Source organism: Triticum urartu, chromosome 3, assembly GCF_003073215.2.
Source record: "Triticum urartu cultivar G1812 chromosome 3, Tu2.1, whole genome shotgun sequence".
In the NCBI taxonomy this organism is placed as follows: Eukaryota; Viridiplantae; Streptophyta; class Magnoliopsida; order Poales; family Poaceae; genus Triticum; species Triticum urartu.
In genome coordinates, this window is record NC_053024.1 from 556622391 (window position 1) to 556646348 (window position 23958).

A 23958-nucleotide genomic window follows, 5' to 3' on the forward strand; every position below is an offset into this window, starting at 1 on the left:
CAGATATAAATCCCAAGTGACTCAAAGAATAGAGCTATGCTCCACGGCAACGGTGCCAGAAAATAGTCTTGATAACCCACAAGTATAGGGGATCGCAACAGTTTTCGAGGGTAGAGTATTCAACCCAAATTTATTGATTCGACACAAGGGGAGCCAAAGAATATTCTCAAGTATTAGTAGTTGAGTTGTCAATTCAACCACACCTGGAAACTTAATATCTATAGCAAGGTATTTAGTAGCAAAGTAATATGATAATAATGGTAATGGTGGCAAAAAGTAACAGTGGCAAAAGTAATATTTTTGGGTTTTATAGTGATTGTAACAGTAGCAGCGGAAAAGTAAATAAGCGAAGAACAATATATGAAAAGCTTGTAGGCATTGGATCGGTGATGGAGAATTATGCCGGATGCGATTATTCATGCAACAGTTATAACATAGGGTGACACAGAACTAGCTTCAATTCATCAATGTAATGTAGGCATGTGTTTCGAATATAGTCATACGTGCTTATGGAAAAGAACTTGCATGACATCTTTTATCCTATCCTCCCGTGGCAGTGGGGTCCTATTGGAAACTAAGGGATATTAAGGCCTCCTTTTAATAGAGTACTGGACCAAAGCATTAACACATAGTGAATACATGGACTCTTCAAACTATGGTCATCACCAGTAAGTATCCCGATTATTGTCACTTCGGGGTTAACAGATCATAACACATAATAGGTGACAATAGACTTGCAAGATAGGATCAAGAACTCTCATATATTGATGAAAACATAATAGGTTCAGATCTGAAATCATGGCACTCGGGCCCTAGTGACAAGCATTAAGCATAGCAAAGTCATAGCAACATCAATCTCAGAACATAGTGGATACTAGGGATCAAACCCTAACAAAACTAACTCGATTACATGATAAATCTCATCCAACCCTCACCGTCTAGCAACCCTATGATGGAATTACTCACGCACGGCGGTGAGCATCATGAAATTAGTGATGGAGGAAGGTTGATGATGACGATGGCGACGGATTCCCCTCTCCGGAGCCCCGAATGGACTCCAGATCAGCCCTCCCGAGAGAGTTTAGGGCTTGGCGGCGGCTCCGTATCGTAAAATGCGATGAATCCTTCTCTCTGATTTTTTTCTCCCCGAAAGTGAATATATGGAATCAAGGTTGAGGTCAGTGGAGCGTCAGGGGGCCCACGAGGCAGGGGGCGCGCCCAGGGGGGTAGGGCGCGCCCCCAACCCCCGTGGACAGGTGGAGGCCCCCCTGATGTGGATCTTCCTTCCAATATTTATTATATATTCCAAAATTATTCTCCATTGATTTTCAGGTCATTCCGAGAACTTATATTTCTGCACAAAAATAACACCATGGCAATTCTGCTGAAAACAGCGTCAGTCCGGGTTAGTTCCATTCAAATCATGCAAGTTAGAGTCCAAAACAAGGGCAAAAGTGTTTGGAAAAGTAGATATGACGGAGACGTATCATCTTCCGGAGGGGGAATCGATCACGGAGGGCTTCTACATCAACACCATAGCCTCTTCGATGATGTGTGAATAGTTTACCACAGACCTTCGGGTCCATAGTTATTAGCTAGATGGCTTCTTCTCTCTCTTTGGATCTCAATACAAAGTTCTCCTCGATTCTCTTGGAGATCTATTCGATGTAATTCTTTTTGTGGTGTGTTTGTCAAGATCCAATGAATTGTGGGTTTATGATCAAGATTATCTATGAACAATATTTGATTCTTTTCTGAAATCTTTTATGCATGATTTAATATCTTTGCAAGTCTCTTCGAATTATCAGTTTGGTTTGGCCTACTAGATTGATCTTTCTTGCAATGGGAGAAGTGCTTAGCTTCGGGTTCAATCTTGCGGTGTCCTTTCCCAATGACAGCAGGGGCAGCAAGACACGTATTGTATTGTTGCCATCGAGGATAAAAAGATGGGGTTTATATCATATCGCTTGAGTTTATCCCTCTACATCATGTCATCTTGCCTAATGTGTTACTCTGTTCTTATGAACTTAATACTCTAGATACATGCTGGATAGCGGTCGATGTGTGGAGTAATAGTAGTAGATGCAGAATCGTTTCGGTCTACTTTTCGCGGACGTGATGCCTATATACATGATCATGCCTAGATATTCTCATAATTATTCGCTTTTCTATCAATTGCTCGACAGTAATTTGTTCACCCACCGTAGAATTTGCTATCTTGAGAGAAGTCACTAGTAAAACCTATGGCCCCCGGGTCTATCTTCCATCATATTATTTTCATATCAACTTGCTATTTCTATTACCGTTTATTTTGCAATCTATATCATAAAAATACCAAAAATATTTATCTTATTATCTCTATCAGATCTCACTTTCGTAAGTGACCGTGAAGGGATTGACAACCCCTTTATCGCGTTGGTTGCGAGGTTCTTATTTGTTTGTGCAGGTACTAGGCGACTTGCGTGTTACCTCCTACTGGATTGATACCTTGGTTCTCAAAAACTAAGGGAAATACTTACGCTACTGTGCTGCATCACCCTTTCCTCTTCAAGGGAAAACCAACGCATGCTCAATAGGTAGAAAGAAGGATTTCTAGCGCCGTTGCCGGGGAGGCTGCATCAAGTCAAGACATACCAAGTACCCATCACAAACTCTTATCCCTCGCATTACATTATTTGCCATTTGTCTCTTGTTTTCCTCTCCCCCACTTCACCCTTGCCATTTTATTCGCCCTCTTTTCCGCTCGCCTCTTTTTGCTTGCCTCTTGCTTGCTTGTGTGTTGGATTGTTTGTCACGATGGCTCAAGATAATACTAAATTGTGTGATTTTTCCAATACCAACAATAACGATTTTATTAGCACTCCGATTGCTCCTCTTACCGATGTTGAATCTTGTGAAATTAATACTACTTTGTTGAATCTTGTCATGAAAGATCCGTTTTCTGGCCTTCCTAGTGAAGATGCCGCTACCCATCTAAACAACTTGTTGATTTGTGTGATATGCAAAAGAAGAAAGAGGTGGATAATGATATTGTTAAATTGAAGCTATTTCTGTTTTCACTTAGTGATCGTGCTAAAACTTGGTTTTCCTCTTTGCCTAAAAATAGTATTGATTCATGGAATACGTGCAAAGATGCTTTTATCTCTAAGTATTTTCCTCCCGCTAAGATCATCTCTCTTAGAAATGATATTATGAATTTTAAGCAACTTGATAATGAGCATGTTGCACAAGCTTGGGAGAGGATGAAATTAATGATACATAATTACCCTACACATGGTTTGAATTTATGGATGATCATACAAATTTTTTATGCTGGATTGAATTTTGCTTCTAGAAATCTTTTAGATTCAGCCGCAGGAGGCACTTTTAGCAAAATCACTTTAGGAGAAGCTACTAAACTCCTAGATAATATTATGGTTAATTATTCTCAATGGCACACCGAAAGATCTACTAGTAAAAAGGTTCATGATATAGAAGAAATTAATGTTTTCAGTGGAAAGATGGATGAACTTATGAAATAGTTTGCTAATAATAGTGTTTCTTTTGATTCTAATGATATGCCTTTGTCTACTTTGATTGAGAATAATAATGAATCTAGGGATGTGAATTTTTTTGGTAGGAACAATTTTGGTAACAACGCGTATAGAGGAAACTTTAATCCTAGGCCGTCTCCTAGTAATTCCTCTAATAATTATGGTAATTCCTACAATAACTCTTATGGAAATTTTAATAAGATGCCCTCTGATTTTGAGACTAGTGTTAAATAATTTATGATTTCGCAAAAGAATTTTAATGCTTTGCGTGAAGAAAAATTGCCTAAGATTGATGAGTTGGCTAGGAACATGGATAGAATTTCTCTTGATGTAGATTCTTTGAAACTTAGATCTATTCCACCTAAGCATGATATCAATGAGTCTATCAAAGCCATGATAATTTCCATTGATGAGTGCAAAGAAAGAACCGCTAGGATGCGTGCTAAAAAAGATTGCTTTATAAAAGTGTGTTCTTCTAGTTTCCATGATAGTAAGGATGAAGATCTAAAAGTGATTGATGTGTCTCCTATTAAATGTTTGTTTTGCAATATGAATCTTGATAATGATGGGACTGGAGATGAGTCAACTTTAGTTAAAAGGCGTCCCAATGATTCGGAGTTTTTAGATCTTGATGCAAAAATTAGTAAAAGTGGGATTGAAGAGGTCAAAACTTCACATATCAATGAACCCACTATTTTGGATTTCAAGAAATTTAATTATGATAATTGCTATTTGATAGATTGTATTTCCTTGTTGCAATCCGTGTTCAATCCTCCTCATGCTTATAGTCAAAATAAAGCTTTTACCAAACATATCGTTGATGCTTTAATGCAATCTTATGAAGAAAAGCTTGAATTAGAAGTTTCTATTCATAGAAAACTCTATGATGAGTGGGAACCTACTACTAAAATTAAAATTAAAGATCATGAATGCTTTGCTTTATGTGATTTTGGTGCTAGTGTTTCCACGATTCCAAAAACTTTGTGTGATGTGATAGGTTTCCGTGAATTTGATGATTGTTCTTTAAATTTGCATCTTGCGGATTCCACTATTAAGAAACATATGGTAAGGATTAATGATGTTATTATTGTTGCAAATAGGAATTTTGTGCCAGTAGATTTCATTGTTCTTGATATAGATTGCAATCCTACATGTCCTATTATTCTTGGTAGACCTTTCCTTAGAACGATTGGTGCAATTATTGATATGAAAGAAGGAAATATTAGATTCCAATTTCTGTTAAAGAAAGGCATGGAACACTTTCCTAGGAAGAAAATGAAATTACCTTATGAATCTATTATGAGATCCACTTATGGATTGCATACCAAAGATGACAATACCTAGATCTATTCTTGTTTTTATGCCTAGCTAGGGGCATTAAACAATAGCGCTTGTTGGGAAGCAACCCAATTTTATTTTTGTTTCTTGCTTTTTGTTCCAGTTTAGTAATAAATAATTCATCTAGCATATGTTTAGATGTGGTTTTATGCTTTTAATTAGTGTTTGTGCCAAGTAGAACCTTTGGAAAGACTTGGGGGAAGTTTTTGCGATCTTGCTATAAAAAATAGAAACTTTAGCTCTCACGAGATTTGCTGTCATTTTTTACTGGAGAGTGCGATTAGGTTGATTCTTTTTTCAGATGATTAATAGACAAATTCTTCATGTCCACCAATTTATTTCAGAATTTGTGGGGTTACATAAGTATTCGAAACCTACAGATTACTACAGACAGTTCTGTTTTTGACAGATTCTGTTTTTCTTGTGTTGTTTGCTTATTTTGATGAATCTATGGCTAGTATCGGGGAGTATGAACCATAGAGAAGTTGTAATACAGTAGGTTGAATGCCAATATAAATAAAGAATGAGTTAATTACAGTACCTTGAAGTGGTGGTTTGTTTTCTTATACTAATGGAGCTCATGAGATTTTCTGTTGAGTTTTGTGTTGTGAAGTTTTCAAGTTTTGGGTAAAGGTTTGATGGATTTTGGAATAAGGAGTGGCAAGAGCCTAAGCTTTGGGATGCCCAAGGCACCCCAAGGTAAAATTGAAGGACAACCAAAAGCCTAAGCTTGGGGATGCCCCGGAAGGCATCCCCTCTTTCGTCTTCGTCTATCGGTAACTTTACTTGAGGCTATATTTTTATTCACCACATGATATGTGTTTTGCTTGGAGCGTCTTGTATGATTTGAGTGTTTGCTTTTTAGTTTACCACAATCATACTTGCTGTACACACATTTTGGAGAGACACGCATGAATCGGAATTTATTAGAATACTCTATGTGCTTCACTTATATCTTTTGAGCTAGATAATTTTGCTCCAGTGCTTCACTTATATCTTTTTAGAGCACGGTGGTGGTTATATTTTATAGAAATCATTGATCTCTCATGATTCACTTATATTATTTTGAGGGTCTTATAGAACAGCATGGTAATTTGCTTTGGCTATAAAATTAGTCCTAATATGATAGGCATCCAAGATGGGTATAATAAAAACTATCATAAAAAGTGCATTGAATACTATGAGAAGTTTGATACTTGATGATTGTTTTGAGATATAAAGATGGTGATATTAGAGTCATGCTAGTTGAGTAGTTGTGAATTTGAGAAATACTTGTTCTAAAGTTTGTGATTCACGTAGCATGCACGTATGGTGAACCGTTATGTGATGAAGGCGGAGCATGATTTATTTATTGATTGTCTTCCTTATGAGTGGCGGTCGGGGACGAGCGATGGTCTTTCCTACCAATCTATCCCCCTAGGAGCATGCGCGTAGTACTTTGTTTCGATAACTAATAGATTTTTGCAATAAGTATGCGAGTTCTTATGACTAATGTTGAGTCCATGGATTATACGCACTCTCACCCTTCCACCATTGCTAGCCTCTCTAGTACTGCGCAACTTTTGCCGGTACCATACACCCACCTTATACCTTCCTCAAAACAGCCACCATACCTACCTATTATGGCATTTCCATAGCCATTCTGAGATATATTGCCATGCAACTTACCACCGTTCTGTTTGTTATGACACGTTACATCATTGTCGTATTTCTTTGCATGATCATGTAGTTGACATCGTATTTGTGGAAAAGCCATCATTCATAATTCTTTCATACATGTCACTCTTGATTCATTGCACATCCCGGTACACCGCCAGAGGCATTCACATAGAGTCATATTTTGTTCTAGTATCAAGTTATAATTTTTGAGTTGTAAGTAAATAGAAGTGTGATGATCATCATTATTAGAGCATTGTCCCAAGTGAGGAAAGGATGATGGAGACTATGATTCCCCCACAAGTCGGGATGAGACTCCGGACTAAAATAAAAAAAATGAGAGAAAAAGAGAGAAGGGACAATGCTACTATCCTCTTACCACACTTGTGCTTCAAAGTAGCACCATGATCTTCATGATAGAGAGTCTCCTATGTTGTTACTTTCATACACTAGTGGGAATTTTACATTATAGAACTTGTCTTGTATATTCCAATGATGGGCTTCCTCAAAATGCCCTTGGTCTTTGTGAGCAAGCGAGTTGGATGCACACCCACTTAGTTTCTTTTTGAGCGTTCATACACTTATAGCTCTAGTGCATCCGTTGCATGGCAATCCCTACTCACTCACATTGATATCTATTGATGGGCATCTTCATAGCCCGTTGATACACCTAGTTGATGTGAGACTATCTTCTCCTTTTGTCTTCTCCACAACCACCATTCTATTCCACCTATAGTGCTATGTCCATGGCTCACGCTCATATATTGCGTGAAGATTGAAAAAGTTTGAGAACACCAAAAGTATGAAACAATTGCTTAGCTTGTCATCGGGGTTGTGCATGATTTAAATACTTTGTGTTGTGAAGATAGAGCATAGCCAGACTATATGATTTTGTAGGGATAACTTTATTTGGCCATGTTATTTTGAGAAGACATGATTGCTTTATTAGTATGCTTGAAGTATTATTATTTTTATGTAAATATTAAACTTTTGTCTTGAATCTTTCGGATCTGGACATTCATGCCACAATAAAGAAAATTACATTGAGAATTATGCTAGGTAGCATTCCACATCAAAAATTCGGTTTTTATCATTTACCTACTCGAGGACGAGCAGGAATTAAGCTTGGGGATGCTTGATATGTCTCCAACATATCTATAATTTTTGATTGTTCCATGCTATTATATTATCTGTTTTGGATGTTTAATGGGCTTTAATTTACCTTTTTATATTATTTTTGGGACTAACTTACTAACCAAAGGCCCAGTGCAAATTGCTGTTTTTTTTGCCTATTTCAGTGTTTCGCAGAAAAGGAATATCAAACGGAATCCAAACGGAATGAGACCTTCGGGAGAGTTATTTTTGGAACAAACGTGATCCAGGAGACTTGGAGTGGACCTCAAGAAAGAAGCGAGGAGGCCACGAGGCAGGAGGGCGCGCCCAGGGGGGTAGGCGCGCCCCCACCCTCGTGGGCCCCTTGTAGCTCCACCGACGTACTTCTTCCTCCTATATATACCCATATACCCGAAAACATCCAGGAGCACCACGAAACCCTATTTCCACCGCCGCAACCTTCTGTACCCGTGAGATCCCATCTTGGGGCCTTTTCCGGCGCTCTGCCGGAGGAGGAATCGATCACGGAGGGCTTCTACATCAACACCATAGCCTCTCCGAGGATGTGTGAGTAGTTTACCATAGACCTTCGGGTCCATAGTTATTAGGTAGTTGGCTTCTTCTCTCTCTCTTTGGATCTCAATACAATGTTCTCCTCGATTCTCTTGGAGATCTATTCGATCTAATTCTTTTTGCGATGTGTTTGTCGAGATCTGATGAATTGTGGGTTTATGATCAAGATTATCTATGAACAATATTTGATTCTTCTCTAAAATCTTTTATGCATGATTTAATATCTTTGCAAGTCTCTTTGAATTATCAATTTGATTTGGCCTACTAGATTGATCTTTCTTGCAATGGGAGAAGTGCCTAGCTTTGGGTTCAATCTTGCGGTGTCCTTTCCCAGTGACAGCAGGGGCAGCATGGCACATATTGTATTGTTGCCATCGAGGATAAGAAGATGGGGTTATATCATATTGCTTGAGTTTATCCCTCGACATCATGTCATCTTGCCTAATGCGTTACTCTGTTCTTATGAACTTAATACTCTAGATGCATGCTGGATAGCGGTCGATGTGTGGAGTAATAGTAGTAGATGCAGAATCGTTTCGGTCTACTTGTCGCGGACGTGATGCCTATATACATGATCATGCCTAGATACTCTCATAATTATTCGCTTTTCTATCAATTGCTCGACAGTAATTTGTTCAACCACTGTAGAATTTGCTATCTTGAGAGAAGTCACTAGTGAAACCTATGGCCCCCGGGTCTATCTTCCATCATATTATTTCCATATCAACTTGCTATTTCTATTACCGTTTATTTTGCAATCTTTATTTTCCAATCTATATCATAAAAATACCAAAAATATTTATCTTATTATCTCTATCAGATCTCACTTTCGTAAGTGACCGTGAAGGGATTGACAACCCCTTTATCGCGTTGGTTGCGAGGTTCTTTTTTGTTTGTGCAGGTACTAGGCGACTTGCGTGTTACGTCCTAATGGATTGATACCTTTGTTCTCAAAAACTGAGGGAAATAGTTACGCTACTGTGCTGCATCACCCTTTCCTCTTCAAGGGAAAACCAATGCATGCTCAAGAGGTAGCAGCTAGCATCTCCTACATTGATCTTGGTGACACGTACTTTTTTGAATTATTACTACATTACCCAACAGTGTCATCATGAGCTACGTCTATGCGTAGATTCTATGCACGAGTAGAACACAAAGTAGTTGTGGGCGATGATTTGGTCAATTTGCTTACCGTTACTAGTCTTATCTTGATTTGGCGGCATTGTCGGATGAAGCGTCCCGGACCGACCTTACACGTACTCTTACGTGAGACTAGTTCCACCGACAGACATGCACTTGATGCATAAGGTGGCTAGCGGGTGTCTGTCTCTCCCACTTTAATCGGACCAGATTCGATGAAGAGGGTCCTTATGAAGGTTAAAGAGCAATTGGCATATCACCGTTGTGGCTTTTGCATAGGTAAGAAACGTTCTTGCTAGAAACCCATAGCAGCCATGTAAAACATGCAACAATAATTAGAGGGCGTCTAACTTGTTTTTGCAGGGTATGCTATGTGATGTGATATGGCCAAAAGGATGTGATGAATTATATATATGTGATGTATGAGATTGATCATGTTCTTGTAATAGAAATCATGACTTGCATGTCAATGAGTAAGACAACTGACAGGAGGCCATAGGAGTTGTCTTAATTTATTGTATGACCTGCTTGTCAATGAAAAACACCATGTAATTACTTTACTTCATTGCTAACTATTAGCTATAGTAGTAGAAGTAATAGTTGGCGAGACAACTTCACGAAGACATGATGATGGAGATCATGGTGTCGTGCCGGTGACGAAGGTGATCATGCCGCGCCTCAAAGATGGAGATCAAAGGCGCAAGATGATATTGACCATATCATGTCACTTTATGATTTGCATGTGATGTTTGTCATGGTTACATCTTATTTGCTTAGAACGACGGTAGCATAAACAAGATGATCCCTCACTAAAAATTTCAAGAAATGTGTTCCCCTTAACTATGCACCGTTACGAAGGTTCGTTGTTTTGAAGCACCACGTGATGATCGGGTGTGATAGATTCTAACGTTCGCATACAACGGGTGTAAGCCAGATTTACACATGTGAAACACTTAGGTTGACTTGATGAGCCTAGCATGTACAGACATGGCCTCGGAACACAAGAGACCGAAAGGTCGAACATGAGTCGTATAGTAGATACGATCAACATGGAGATGTTCACCGTTGATGACTAGTCTGTCTCACGTGATGATCGGACACGGCCTAGTCAATTCGGATCATGTATCACTTAGATGACAAGAGGGATGTCTATCTGAGTGGGAGTTCATTAAATAATTTGATTAGATGAACTTAATTATCATGAACATAGTCTAAATTGTCTTTGCAAATTATGTTGTGGATTAATAGCTCGCACTTTAGCTCCTTGTTTTAATGCGTTCCTAGAGAAAGACTAAGTTGAAAGATATTGTAAGCAATTGTGTGGACTAGGGCCGTAGTCTGAGGATTGTCCTCATTGCTACACAGAAGGCTTTTGTCCTTGATGTACCGCTCGGTGTGCCAACCCCTCTGGCATCGTCTGTGGATGTTGTGAACATCTGGCAGACACGTTCTGATGACTACCTGATAGTTTAGTGCGCCATGCTTTACGGCTTAGAGTCGGGGCTCCAAAAGCATTTTGAATGCCATGGAACATATGAGATGTCCCAAGAGCTGAAATTGGTATTTCAGGCTCATGCCCGTGTTGAGAGGTTTGAGACCTCTGACAAGATCTTTTCCTACAAGATGGGGAGAATAGCTCAGCCAGTGAGCATGTGCTTAGAATGTCTAGGTACTTCAATCGCTTGAATCAAGTGGGAGTTAATCTTCCATACAAGAGAGTGATTGAAAAAGTTCTCCAGTCACTATCACCAAGCTACTAGAGTTTCATGATGAACTATAACATGCAAGGGAAGATGATCCCGGAGCAGTTCGTCGTGCTTAAGGCCGTAAAGGTAGAAATCAAGAAGGAGCATCAAAGTGTTGATGGTTAACAAGACCACTGGTTTCAAAAGGGGCCAGGGCAAGAAGGGAAACTTCATGAATGGCAAGCCAGTTGCCGCTCCAATGAAGAAACCCAAGAACCCAAACCCGAGATGAAGTGCTTCTATTAGGGGAACAGTCACTGGTAGCGGAACTGCCTCAAATACTTGGTAGATAAGAAGGTTGGCAACTTCAACAAAAGTATATTTGATATATGTGTTATTGATGTGTACCTTACTAGTACTCCTGGTAGCACATGGGTATTAGATACCGGTTCATTTGGTAATATTGGTAACTCAAAACGAAAGCTACGGAATGAACGGAGACTAGCTAAGGGCGAGGTGACGATGTGTGTTGGAAGTGTTTCCAAAGATGATATGATCACCATCGCATGCTCCCTCTACATTCGGGATTAGTGTTGAACCCAGATAAATGTTGTTTGCATTGGTATCTGCGTTGAGCATGAACATGATTAGATCATGTTTATTGCAATACGATTATTCATTGAAGTCAAAGAATAATGGTTATTCTATTTACATGAATAATACCTTCTATGGTCATGCACCCAATGTGAATGGTTTATTGAATCTTGATCGTATGATACACATGTTCATAACATTGATGCCAAAAGATGTAGAGTTGATAATGATAGTACCACTTTCTTGTGGCACTGCCGCTTAGGTCATATTGGTGTAAAGCGCATGGAGAACCTCCATGCCGTTGTACTTTTGAAGTCACTTGATTTTGAATCACTTGACACATGCGAACCATGCCTCATTGGCAAGATGAATAAAACCCCATTTTCTTTGTAACAATGGAACGGGAAAGTGACTTGTTGGAAACCGTACATGCTGATGTGTGTGGTCTGATGAGTGTTGATGCGTGTGGTGGATATTGTTATTTTCTCACCTTCACCGATGAATTGAGTAGATATGGGTATATTTACTTAATGAAGCATAAGTCTAAAACATTTGAAAAGTTCTAGAAATTTCAGAGTGAAGTTGAGAATCATCATAACTAGAAGATCAAGTTCCAACGATCAGATCAAGGGGAGAGTATCTGAGTTATGAGTTTGGCAATCACTAAAGACAAGGTGGGATCGTTTCACAGTTGACGCCACCTGGAACACCATAGCATAATGGTGTGTCCGAATATCGTAATCACACCCTATTGGATATGGTGCGATCTATATGTCTCTTACCGATCTACCGCTATCATTTTGGGGTTATGCATTATAGACAATTACATTCACCTTAAATAGGGCACCATCTAAGTCCATGGAGACAACACCGTATGAACTATGGTTTGGCAAGAAACCTAAGTTGTTGTTTCTTAAGGTTTGGGGCTACGATGCTTATGTCGATAGGCTTTGGCCAGAAAAGCTCGAACCCAAAGCGGAAAATTGTGTCTTCATAGAATACCCAAACAAGATGATTGGGTATACCTTCTATCTCAGATCTGAGGGCAAAGTGTTTGTCGCCAGGAACAGGTCCTTTCTCGAGAAAGAGTTTCTCTCGAAAGAATTGATTGGGAGGAAGATAGAACTTGATGAGGTTGTTGAACCTTCACTTCAATCAGAGAGTGGCGCATTACAGAAAGATGTTTCTGTGGCACTTACATCAATTGAAGAGAAAGCTAATGATGATGATCATTAAGCTTCATATCAAATTACTATCAAACCTCATAGGTCGACAAGGGTGTGTACAACTTATGAATGGTAACCCTGTCTTAAAGGTCATGTTGTTGGACAATGATGAACCTATGAGCTATGAATAAGCGATGGTGGGCCCGGATTCCAACAAATGGCTGGAAGCCATGAAATCCGAGATAGGATCCTTGTATGAGAACAAAGTATGGACTTTGGTGGACTTACCCGATGATCGTAAAGCCATTGAGAATAAATGGATCATTAAGAAGACAAACACTTATGGTATTGTCACCATTTATGGAGCTTGACTTGTCTCAAAGAAGTTTTCGACAAGTTCAAGGAGTTGACTGTAATGAGACTTTCTCAATCATGGTGATGCTAAAGTCTGTTAGAATTATGTTAGCAATTGCTGCATTTTCATTTACGAAATCTGGCAAATGGATGTCAAAACAAAGTTTCCTGGACGATTTCCATGAGGAAAGGTTGTATGTGATACAAGCAGAAGGTTTTGTCAATCCTAAGGATGCTAAAAGTTATGCAAACTCCAGCGATCCTTCTAAGAACTGGAGCAAGCATCTCGGAGTTAGAACATACGCTTTGATGAGGTGATCAAAGCATTTGGGTTTATACGAAGTTTGCAAGAAACTTGTATTTGCAAGAAAGTGAGTGGGAGCACTACAACATTTTGATAAGTATATGTGGATGACATATTGTTGATCGAAAATGATGTGGAATTTTTGGAAAGCATAAAGGGTTGTTTGAATGGGTTTTTTCAAAGCAAGACATGTGTAAAACTACTTACATGTTGGGTATCAAGATCTACAGACATAGATCAAGACACCTGATAAGACTTCCACAGAGCACATACCTTGACATGATCTTGAAGGAGTTCAAGATCGGTCAGTCAAAGGAGTTATTGCCTGAGTTGTAAGGTGTGAAGTTAAGACTTGAAGCTTGACCATGGCAGAAGAAAGACAAAGGACGAAAGTCGTCCCCTATGCCTTAGCCATAGGCTCTATACGATATGCCATGCTATGTACCGCGATGTGCCTTGCCATGTGTCTGGCAAGGGGGTATAAGAATGATCCTGGAGTGGATCATTGGACAGCAGTCAAAATTGTCCTTGGGAATAAGGAAATGTTTCTCGATTATGGAGGTGATGAAGAGTTCATCGTAAAGGGTTACATTGATGCAAGCTTTAACACCTATCCGGATGACTCTGAGTAGCAAACCGGATACGTATAGTGGAGCAACCATTTGGAATAGCTCCAAGTGGAGCATAGTAGCAACATCTACAATATGAAATAGAGATTTGTGAAGAACACACGGATCTGAATGTTGTAGACCCGTTGACTGAAACCTCTCTCGTAAGCATAACATGATAAAACCCTAGAACTCATTGAGTGTTAATCACATGGTGATGTGAACTAGATTATTGACTCTAGTAAACTCTTGGGTGTTAATCACATGGCGATGTGAACTAGATTATTGACTCTAGTAAACTCTTTGGGTGTTAGTCACATGGGATGTGAACTATGAGTGTTGATCACATGGCGATGTGAACTAGATTATTGACTCTAGTGCAAGTGGGAGACTGTTGGAAATATACCCTAGAGGCAATAATAAGATGGTTATTATTATATTTCCTTGTTTGGCGAAGCTCTGCCGGAGAACCGCAAGCCCCACCACCACGCCGTCGTGCTTCCAGAGCTTTCCCTCAACGTCTCCTCTCCCCTTGCTGGATCAAGAAGGAGGAGATGTCCCCGGGTTGTACGTGTGTGTTGAACACGGAGGCACCGTCCGTTCGGCGCTTGGATCGGATCTTCCGCGATTTGAATCGCGTTCGGCGCTTGATCGGATCTTCCGCGATTTGAATCGCCGCGAGTACGACTCCATCAACCGTGTTCTTGTAACGCTTACGCTTAGCGATCTTCAAGGGTATGAAGATGCACTCCCTCTCTCTCTCATTGCTAGCATCTCCTAGATTGATCTTGGTGACATGTAAGAAAATTTTGAATTATTACTACGTTCCCAACAGAACAAGGCCCAAGTGCCTGAGGTCGATGGACAATGAGCAACATCTCTGTTTCTACTCGTGCATATAACATCTACGCATAGACCTGGCTCGGATGCCACTTTGGGGAACACAGTATTTCAAAAATTTCCTACAATCACGCAAGATCTATCTAGGAGATGCATAGCAACGAGAGGGAGAGTGTGTCTACGTACCCTCGTAGACCGAAAGAGGAAGCGTTTATCAACACGGTTGATGTAGTCGTACACCTTCACGATCCGTCCCGATCAAGTACCGAACGTACGGCACCTCCGCGTTCAGCACACGTTTAGCTCGATGACGTCCTCGCCTTCTTGATCCAGCAAGAGGGGCGAAGTAGTAGATGAGTTCCGGCAGCACGACGGTGGTGACGGTGTTGGTGAAGAACAATCTCGCAGGGCTTCGCCTAAGCACTACGAAAACTATGACGGAGGATAAACTAGAGGGGACGGGGTTGCGCACACGGCTTGGTGTTTCTTGATGTGTTCCAGGTGCTAGCCCTGCCCCTCTATTATATGTTAGCCATGGGGTCGAAACTTGGAGTAAAAGCCTCCTCAAAGTCGTTTTACCCGCAAGGAAGAGTCCTTCTTGGACTTCCAGAACCAGCACCATGGTCCTTGGCATTTGTCCCAGACCCTAGGGTCTCGGTGTTTGGCCCCCCTAGCCTACGCAAAACTCCTTTTGCACCGACCTAAAGCCCTGTGGGCTTCACCCCTTGGCCGAACCATATCATCATATCTATAAATCTTTACCTCCGGACCATTCCGGAGCTCCTCGTCATGTCGATCTCATCCGGGACTCCGAACTAACTTCGTACATCAACATACATAACTCATATATATATCGTCCGAAGTTAAGCGTGCGGACCCTACGGGTTCGAGAATAATGTAGACATGACCGAGACGTCTCTAGTCAATAACCAATAGGGAACCTGGATGCTCATATTGGCTCCTACATATTCTACGAAGATCTTTATCAGTCAGACCGCATAACAACATACGTTGTTCCCTTTGTCATCGGTATGTTACTTGCCCGAGATTCATTCCCTTTGTCATCGGTATGTTACTTGCCCGATATTCGATCGTCAGTATGTCCATACCTAGTTCAATCTCGTTACCGGCAAGTCTCTTTACTCGTTCCGTAATGTATCATCCTACAACCAACTCATTAGTCACATTGCTTGCAAGGCTTATTATGATGTGCATTACTGAGAGGGCTTAGAGATACCTCTCCGATACTCGGAGTGACAAATCCTAATCTCAATCTATGCCAACCCAACAAACACCTTCGGAGATACCTGTAGAGCATCTTTATAATCACCCAGTTACGTTGTGACATTTGATAGCACAAATGGTATTCCTCCGGTGACCGGGAGTTGCATAATCTCATAGTCAAAGGAATATGTATAAGTCATGAAGAAAGCAATAGCAATAAAACTAAACGATCATTAATGCTAAGCTAACGGATGGGTCTTGTCCATCACATCATTCTCTAATGATGTGATCCCGTTCATCAAATGACAACACATGTCTATGGTCAGGGAACTTAACCATCTTTGATTAACGAGATAGTCTAGTAGAGGCATACTAGGGACACTCAGTTTTGTCTATGTATTCACACATGTACTAAGTTTCTGGATAATACAATTCTAGCATGAATAATAAACATTTATCATGATATAAGGAAATATAAACAACAACTTTATTATTGCCTCTAGGGCATATTTCCTTCAAATCCTACTTGGACCGAGAGTCCAAGTAGGACTCCCCCTTTGGCACGCCCCTTGGGCCGGCCTCCTCTTCCCCTCTCCTTTATATACATGGGAGTGGGGCACCCCAAAGGAGACCAAGTCTTCTCTTAGCCATGTGCAGTGCCCCCCTCCACAGTTACACACCTCGATCATATCGTCGTAGTGCTTAGGAGAAGCCCTACGCCAGTAACTTCATCATCACCGTCAACACGCCATCGTGCTGACGGAACTCTCCCTCGTCCTCAACTGGATCAAGACCTTGAGGGATGTCATCGTGCTAAACGTGTGCTGAACACAGAGGTGCCGCACATTCGGTGCTTGGATCGATTACATTACTAAACGCTTCCGCTTTTGGTCTATGAGGGTATGTGTACACACTCTCCCCTCTCATTTCTATGCATCACCTAGATAGATCTTGCGTGATCATAGGAAAATTTTGAAATACTGTTTTCCCCAACAGCGACGACATCCTTGTGATGGACTTCTGTCGTCGGGATCCGCCATTGTGACGATGTCTGCCCTAGCGTCAACGTGGATCTTGGGAGGTAGTCTAGAAGCGGATGCAAATTATGGTCTGCATCGACGACATTTGAAAGACGAAACGTGTGTTGGGTTCATGGTTGATGGATGATACGTCTCCAATGTATCTATAATCTTTGATTGTTCCAAGCTATTATATTATCTGTTTTGGATGTCTAATGGGCTTTAATATGCTCTTTTATATTATTTTTGGGACTAACCTATTAACCGGAGGCCCAGTGCTAGATTCTATTTTTTTTGCCTATTTCAGTGTTTCGCAGAAAAGGAATAACAAACGGAATCCAATCGGAATGAAACCTTCACGATGATCTTTCTTGGACCGAAAGGAAACCAGGAGACTTGGAGTGGAAGTCTGGAACTCCGTGAGGCATCCACGAGATAGGAGGACGCGTCCAGGGGGTAGGGGTTCCCCCACCCTTGTGGGCCCCACGGAGCTCCACCGACGTACTTCTTTCGCCTATATATACTCTTATACCCTAAAAACATCAGGGGGAGCCGCGAAACCACTTTTCCACCGCTGCAACCTTCTGTACCCGTCAGATCCCATCTTGGGGCCTTTTCCGGCGATCCGCAGGAGGGGAACCGATCGCGGAGAGCTTCGACATCAACACCATAGCCTCTCCGATGAAGCGTGAGTAGTTTACCACAGACCTTCGGGTCCATAGTTATTAGCTAGATGGCTTCTTCTCTCTCTTTGATCTTCAATACAAAGTTCTCCTCGATGTTCTTGGAGATCTATTCGATATAATACTCTTTTGCGGTGTGTTTGCCGAGATCCGATGAATTGTGGGTTCATGAACTTGATTATATATTAATATTATTTGGTTCTTCTCTGAATTCTTATATGCATGATTTGATATCTTTGCAAGTTTCTTCGAATTATCGGTTTAGTTTGGCCTACTAGATTGATCCTTCTTGCAATGAGAGAAGTGCTTAGCTTTGGGTTCAATCTTGCGGTGTCCTTTCCCAGTGATAGTAGGGGCAGCAAGCCATGTATCGTTGCCATCGAGGATAAAAGGATGGGGTTTATATCATATTACTTGAGTTTATCCCTCTACATCATGTCATCTTGCTTAATGCATTACTCTGTTCTTATGAACTTAATACTCTAGATGCATGTTGGATAGTGATCGATGTGTGGAGTAATAGTAGTAGATGCAGAATCGCTTCGATCTACTTGACACGGATGGATGCCTATGTTCATGATCATTGCCTTAGATAGCTTCATAACTATGCACTTTTCTATCAATTGCTTGGCAGTAATTTGTTCACCCACCGTAATACATGCTATCATGAGAGAAGCCACTAGTGAAATCTATGGCCCCCGGGTCTCTTTCTTATTATATTGCATCTCTTTTATTATCGCATCTCCTTTACTATTTTTATGTTCCAATCTATACAACAAAATACCAAAAATATTTATCTTATTATCTCTACCAGATCTCACTTTCGCAAGTGACCGCGAAGGGATTGACAACCCCTTTATCGCGTTGGTTGCGAGGTTCTTGATTGTTTGTGCAGGTACTAGGTGACTTGTGCATTGTCTCCTACTAGATAGATACCTTGGTTCTCAAAAAATGAGGGAAATACTTACGCTACTTTGTTGCATCACCCTTTCCTCTTCAAGGGAAAACCAACACATGCTCAATAGGTAGCAAGAAGGATTTCTGGCGCCATTGCCGGGGAGATCTACGCCAAGTCAAGACATACCAAGTACCCATCATAAAATATTCTCCCTCGCATTACATTATTTGCCATTTGCCTCTCGTGTTCCTCTCCCCCACTTCACCTTTTCCATTTTATTCGCCCTCTTCCGGTCGTCTCTTTTCGCTTACCTCTTGTGTGTTCATTCTTAGTGCAGTTTGTTGCCATCATGTCTGAAACTGGGGAGGTTATCATTGGAAAGGATAGTAGTAACGATGAGGGAAACTTTGATGCTTTTAATAATCTTCATGAAGAACCTACTATTTTACACACTAAAAAGTTTCGGATTGGTAGTGGTAATATTATTGGAAAAGGAGTTATTCAAGATTTCTTTACTTGCACCGGTGCTTTGACCACTATGGGTGGGTCTATTCTCCATAAAACTATTAGTCTTGCGGATGCTATATCTTTGCTTGTGGTTGAACTTGAAAGACAATTTATCCACATGCATCCTTGCATACAAAGGATTTTTCTAGAATTTTCCAATATTGAGCATTCTTTTGTTAAGCGAGCAGCTACCATCTTTTTAGCTCATGAGTTTAGATTTATAATAAAAGAGGCCAACGAAATTTTTGCACATTATAGGGTGGATGCCAGCCGTCCCCCTAGAAGCAATCTTTTTTTATCAACAAGACATAATGCGTTTATGATCTTTAGATCATGTTGCTTTTAATGAAAACCTTAGAAAAAAGGTTCCCACCGATGTTCTAGTTTATAGAATTTCTGAACTTTATGATAATTTTGCTATCCAGAACAATGGGTTAGGTTTTTCTCTTGAAAAAAGGCTCATGACTTTTGGTCAAAAGAATTCTTATAATGATGAATTGGTTGTGCAATATGAGGGGCCAAAGGAGGAACCAATACCTCCCGAGCTTGATCTTGGGGACTTCTGTCCCATTAAATTTTGTCCCTTTGATTACTTTTGCCTGCCACAAAGGAAACTTGCTGCTGAACGTAGGGAGTATGAAACGAGTTTTCGCGATTTGCCTTATCATTATCATGGCAATATCTAGATCTATTCTTGCTTTTATGCCTAGCTAGGGGCGTTAAACAATAGCACTTGTTGGGAGGCAACCCAATTTTTTTTGTTCTTTACTTTTTGTTCATGTTAGTAGTAAATAATTTATCTAGCCTCTGTTATGATTGTGTTTTTTTATCTTTTAATTAGTGTTTGTGCCAAGTAAAGCCTTTAGGATCTTCTTGGGTGATTATTGTTTGATCTTGCTGATAAAAACAGAAAGTATGTGCTCAAGAAAATAATTTTCAATTTTTACCAGAGAGCGATAAAATACCTATTCCAACTGCACTAGATCAATATATAAATTGTCATGCCGTCCTATTTTTTCAGAATTTTTGTAGTTACAGAAGTATTCAAAACCTACAAATTGCTACAGACTATTCTAATTTTGACAGATTCTGTTTTCGCGTGTTGTTTGCTTATTTTGATGCACCTATGGCTAGTATCGGGGGGTATGAACCATGGATAAGTTGGAATATAGTAGGTTTAACACCAATATAAATAAAGAATGAGTTAATTATAGTACCTTAAAGTGGTGGTTTATTTTCTTATACTAACGGAGCTCACGAGATTTTCTGTTGAGTTTTGTGTTGTGAAGTTTTCAAGTTTTGGGGTAAAGATTTGATGGATTTTGGAACAAGGAATGGCAAGGGCCTAAGATTGGGGATGCCCAAGGCACCCCAAGGTAAAATTTAAGGACAACCAAAAGCCTAAGCTTGGGGATGCCCCGGAAGGCATCCTCTCTTTCATCTTCATCTATCGGTAACTTTACTTGAGGCTATATTTTTATTCACCACATGATATGTGTTTTGCTTGGAGCATATTGTATGATTTGAGTCTTTTCTTTTTAGTTTACCACAATCATCCTTGCTGTACACACCTTTTGGGAGAGACACGCATGAATTGGAATTTGTTAGAATACTCTATGTGCTTCACTTATATCTTTTGAGCTATACAATTTTGCTCTAGTGCTTCACTTATATCTTTTTAGAGCACTGTGGTGGTTTTATTTTATAGAAATTATTAATCTCTCATGCTTCACTTATATTATTTTGAGAGTCTTTTAGAACAACATGGTAATTTGCTTTGGTTATTAAACTAGTCCTAATATGATGGGCATCCAAGATGGGTATAATAAAAACTTTCATATAAAGTGTGTTGAATAGTAGGAGAAGTTTGATACTTGATGATTGTTTTGAGACATGAGGACGGTGATATTGGAGTCATGCTAGTAGAGTATTTCTGAATTTGAGAAATACTTGTGTTGAGGTTTGCAAGTCCCGTAGCATGCACGTATGGTAACCGTTGTGTAACAAATTTGAAACATGAGGTATTTTATGATTGTCTTCCTTATGAGTGGCGGTAGGGGACGAGCGATGGTCTTTTCCTACCAATCTATCCCCTAGGAGCATGCGTGTTGTGCTTGGTATTTGTTGACTTGTATATTTTTGCAATAAGTATGTGAGTTCTTTATGACTAATGTTGAGTTCATGGATTATATGTACTCTGACCCTTCCACCATTGCTAGCCTCTCTAGTACTGCGCAACTTTCGCCGGTACCATAAACCCACCATTTACCTTCCTCAAAACAGCCACCATACCAACCTATTATGGCATTTCCATAGCCATTCCGAGATATATTGCCATGCAACTTTCCACCGTTCCATTTATTATGACATGATCCATCATTGTCATATTGCCTTGCATGATCATGTAGTTGACATCGTATTTGTGGCAAAGCCACCATTCATAATTTTTCATACATGTCACTCTTGATTCATTGCACATCTCGGTACACCGCCGGAGGCATGCATATAGAGTCATATTTTTGTTCTAAGTATCGAGTTGTAATCTTTGAGTTGTAAATAAATAGAAGTGTGATGATCATAATTATTAGAGCATTGTCCCATGTGAGGAAATAAAAAACGGAGGCCAAATAATAATAAAAGAGAAGGCCCAAAAAAAGAGAAAAGAAAAAAAGTAAAAGAGAAAAAATGAGAGAAAAAGAGAGAAGGGACAATGCTACTCCGAAACTTATCCGAAACGACCCGAACCATTCCGGTGTCCGAATGTAGCCTTCCAATATATGAATCTTTATGTCTCGACCATTTCAAGACTCATAGTCATGTCTGTGATCACATCTGGGTCTCCGAACAACCTTCGGTACATCAATTCACATAACTCATAATACATATCGTCATCGAACATTAAGCATGCGGACCCTACAGGTTCGAGAACTATGTAGACATGATCGAGACTCATCTCCGGCTAATAACCAATAGCGGAACTTGGATGCTCATATTGGTTCCTAGATATTATATGAAGATCTTTATCGGTCAAACCGCATAACAACATACGTTGTTCCCTTTGTCATCGGTATGTTACTTGCCCGAGATTCGATCGTCGGTATCATCATACCTAGTTCAATCTCGTCACCGGCAAGTCTCTTTACTCATTCCGTAATGCATCATCCCGTGACTAACTCATTAGTCACATTGCTTGCAAGGCTCATAGTCATGTGCATTACCGAGAGGGCCTAGAGATACCTCTCTGAGATACGGAGTGACAAATCCTAATCTCGATCTATCCAACTCAACAAACACCATCGGAGACACCTGTAGAGCATCTTTATAATCACCCAGTTATGTTGTGACGTTTGATAGCACACAAGGTGTTCCTCCGGTATTCAGGAGTTGCATAATCTCATAGTCTGAGGAACATGTATAAGTTATGAAGAAAGTAATAGCAATAAACTTAATGATCATAGTGCTAAGCGAATGGATGGGTCTTGTCCATCACATCATTCTCTAATGATGTGATCCCGTTCATCAAATTACAACACATGTCTATGGCTAGGAAACTTAACCATCTTTGATTAATGAGCTAGTCAAGTAGAGCATACTAGGGACACTTTGTTTGTCTATGTATTCACACATGTACCAAGTTTCCGGTTAATACAATTCTAGCATGAATAATAAACATTTATCAAGATATAAGGAAATATAAATAACAACTTTATTATTGTCTCTAGGGCATATTTCCTTCAGTCTCCCACTTGCACTAGAGTCAATAATCTAGTTCACATCGTCATGTGATTTCACACCAATTGTTCACATCTTTATGTGATTAGTTCACATCTTCATGTGACTAATACCCAAAGGGTTTACTACAGTCAATAATCTAGTTCACATTGCTATGTGATTAACACCCAAAGAGTGATCATGTTTTGCTTGTGAGAGAAGTTTAGTCATGGGTCTGCAACATTCAGATCCGTATGTATTTTGCAAATTTCTATGTCTACAATACTGTGCATGGAGCTACTCTAACTAATTGCTCCCACTTTCAATATGTATCTAGATCGAGACTTAGAGTCATCTAGATCGGTGTCAAAAGCTTGCATCGACGTAACTCTTTACGGCGAACTCTTTTATCACCTCCATAACCGAGAAATATTTTCTTAGTCCTCTAAGGATAATTTTGACCGCTGTCCAGTGATCTACTCCTAGATCAGTATTGTACTCCCTTGCCAAAATCATGCTAAGGTATACAATAGGTCTGGTACACCATATAGCATACTTTATAGAACCTATGATTGAGGCATAGGGAATGACTTTTCATTCTCTTTCTATTTTCTGCCGTGGTCGGGTTTTGAGTCTTTACTCAACTTCACACCTTGCAACACGGGCAAGAACTCCTTATTTGACTGTTCCATTTTGAACTACAAAAACTTGTCAAGGTATGTACTTATTGAAAAATTTATCAAGCGTCTTGATCTATCTCTATAGATCTCGATGCCCAATATGTAAGCAGCTTCACCGAGGACTTTCTTTGAAAAACTTCTTTCAAACACTCCTTTATGCTTTCCAGAAAATTCTACATCATTTCCGATCAACAATATGTCATTCACATATACTTATCAGAAAGGCTGTAGTGCTCCCACTCACTTTCTTGTAAATACAGGCTTCTCCAAAAGTTTGTACAAAACTATATGCATTGATCAACTCATCAAAGCGTATATTCCAACTCCGAGAT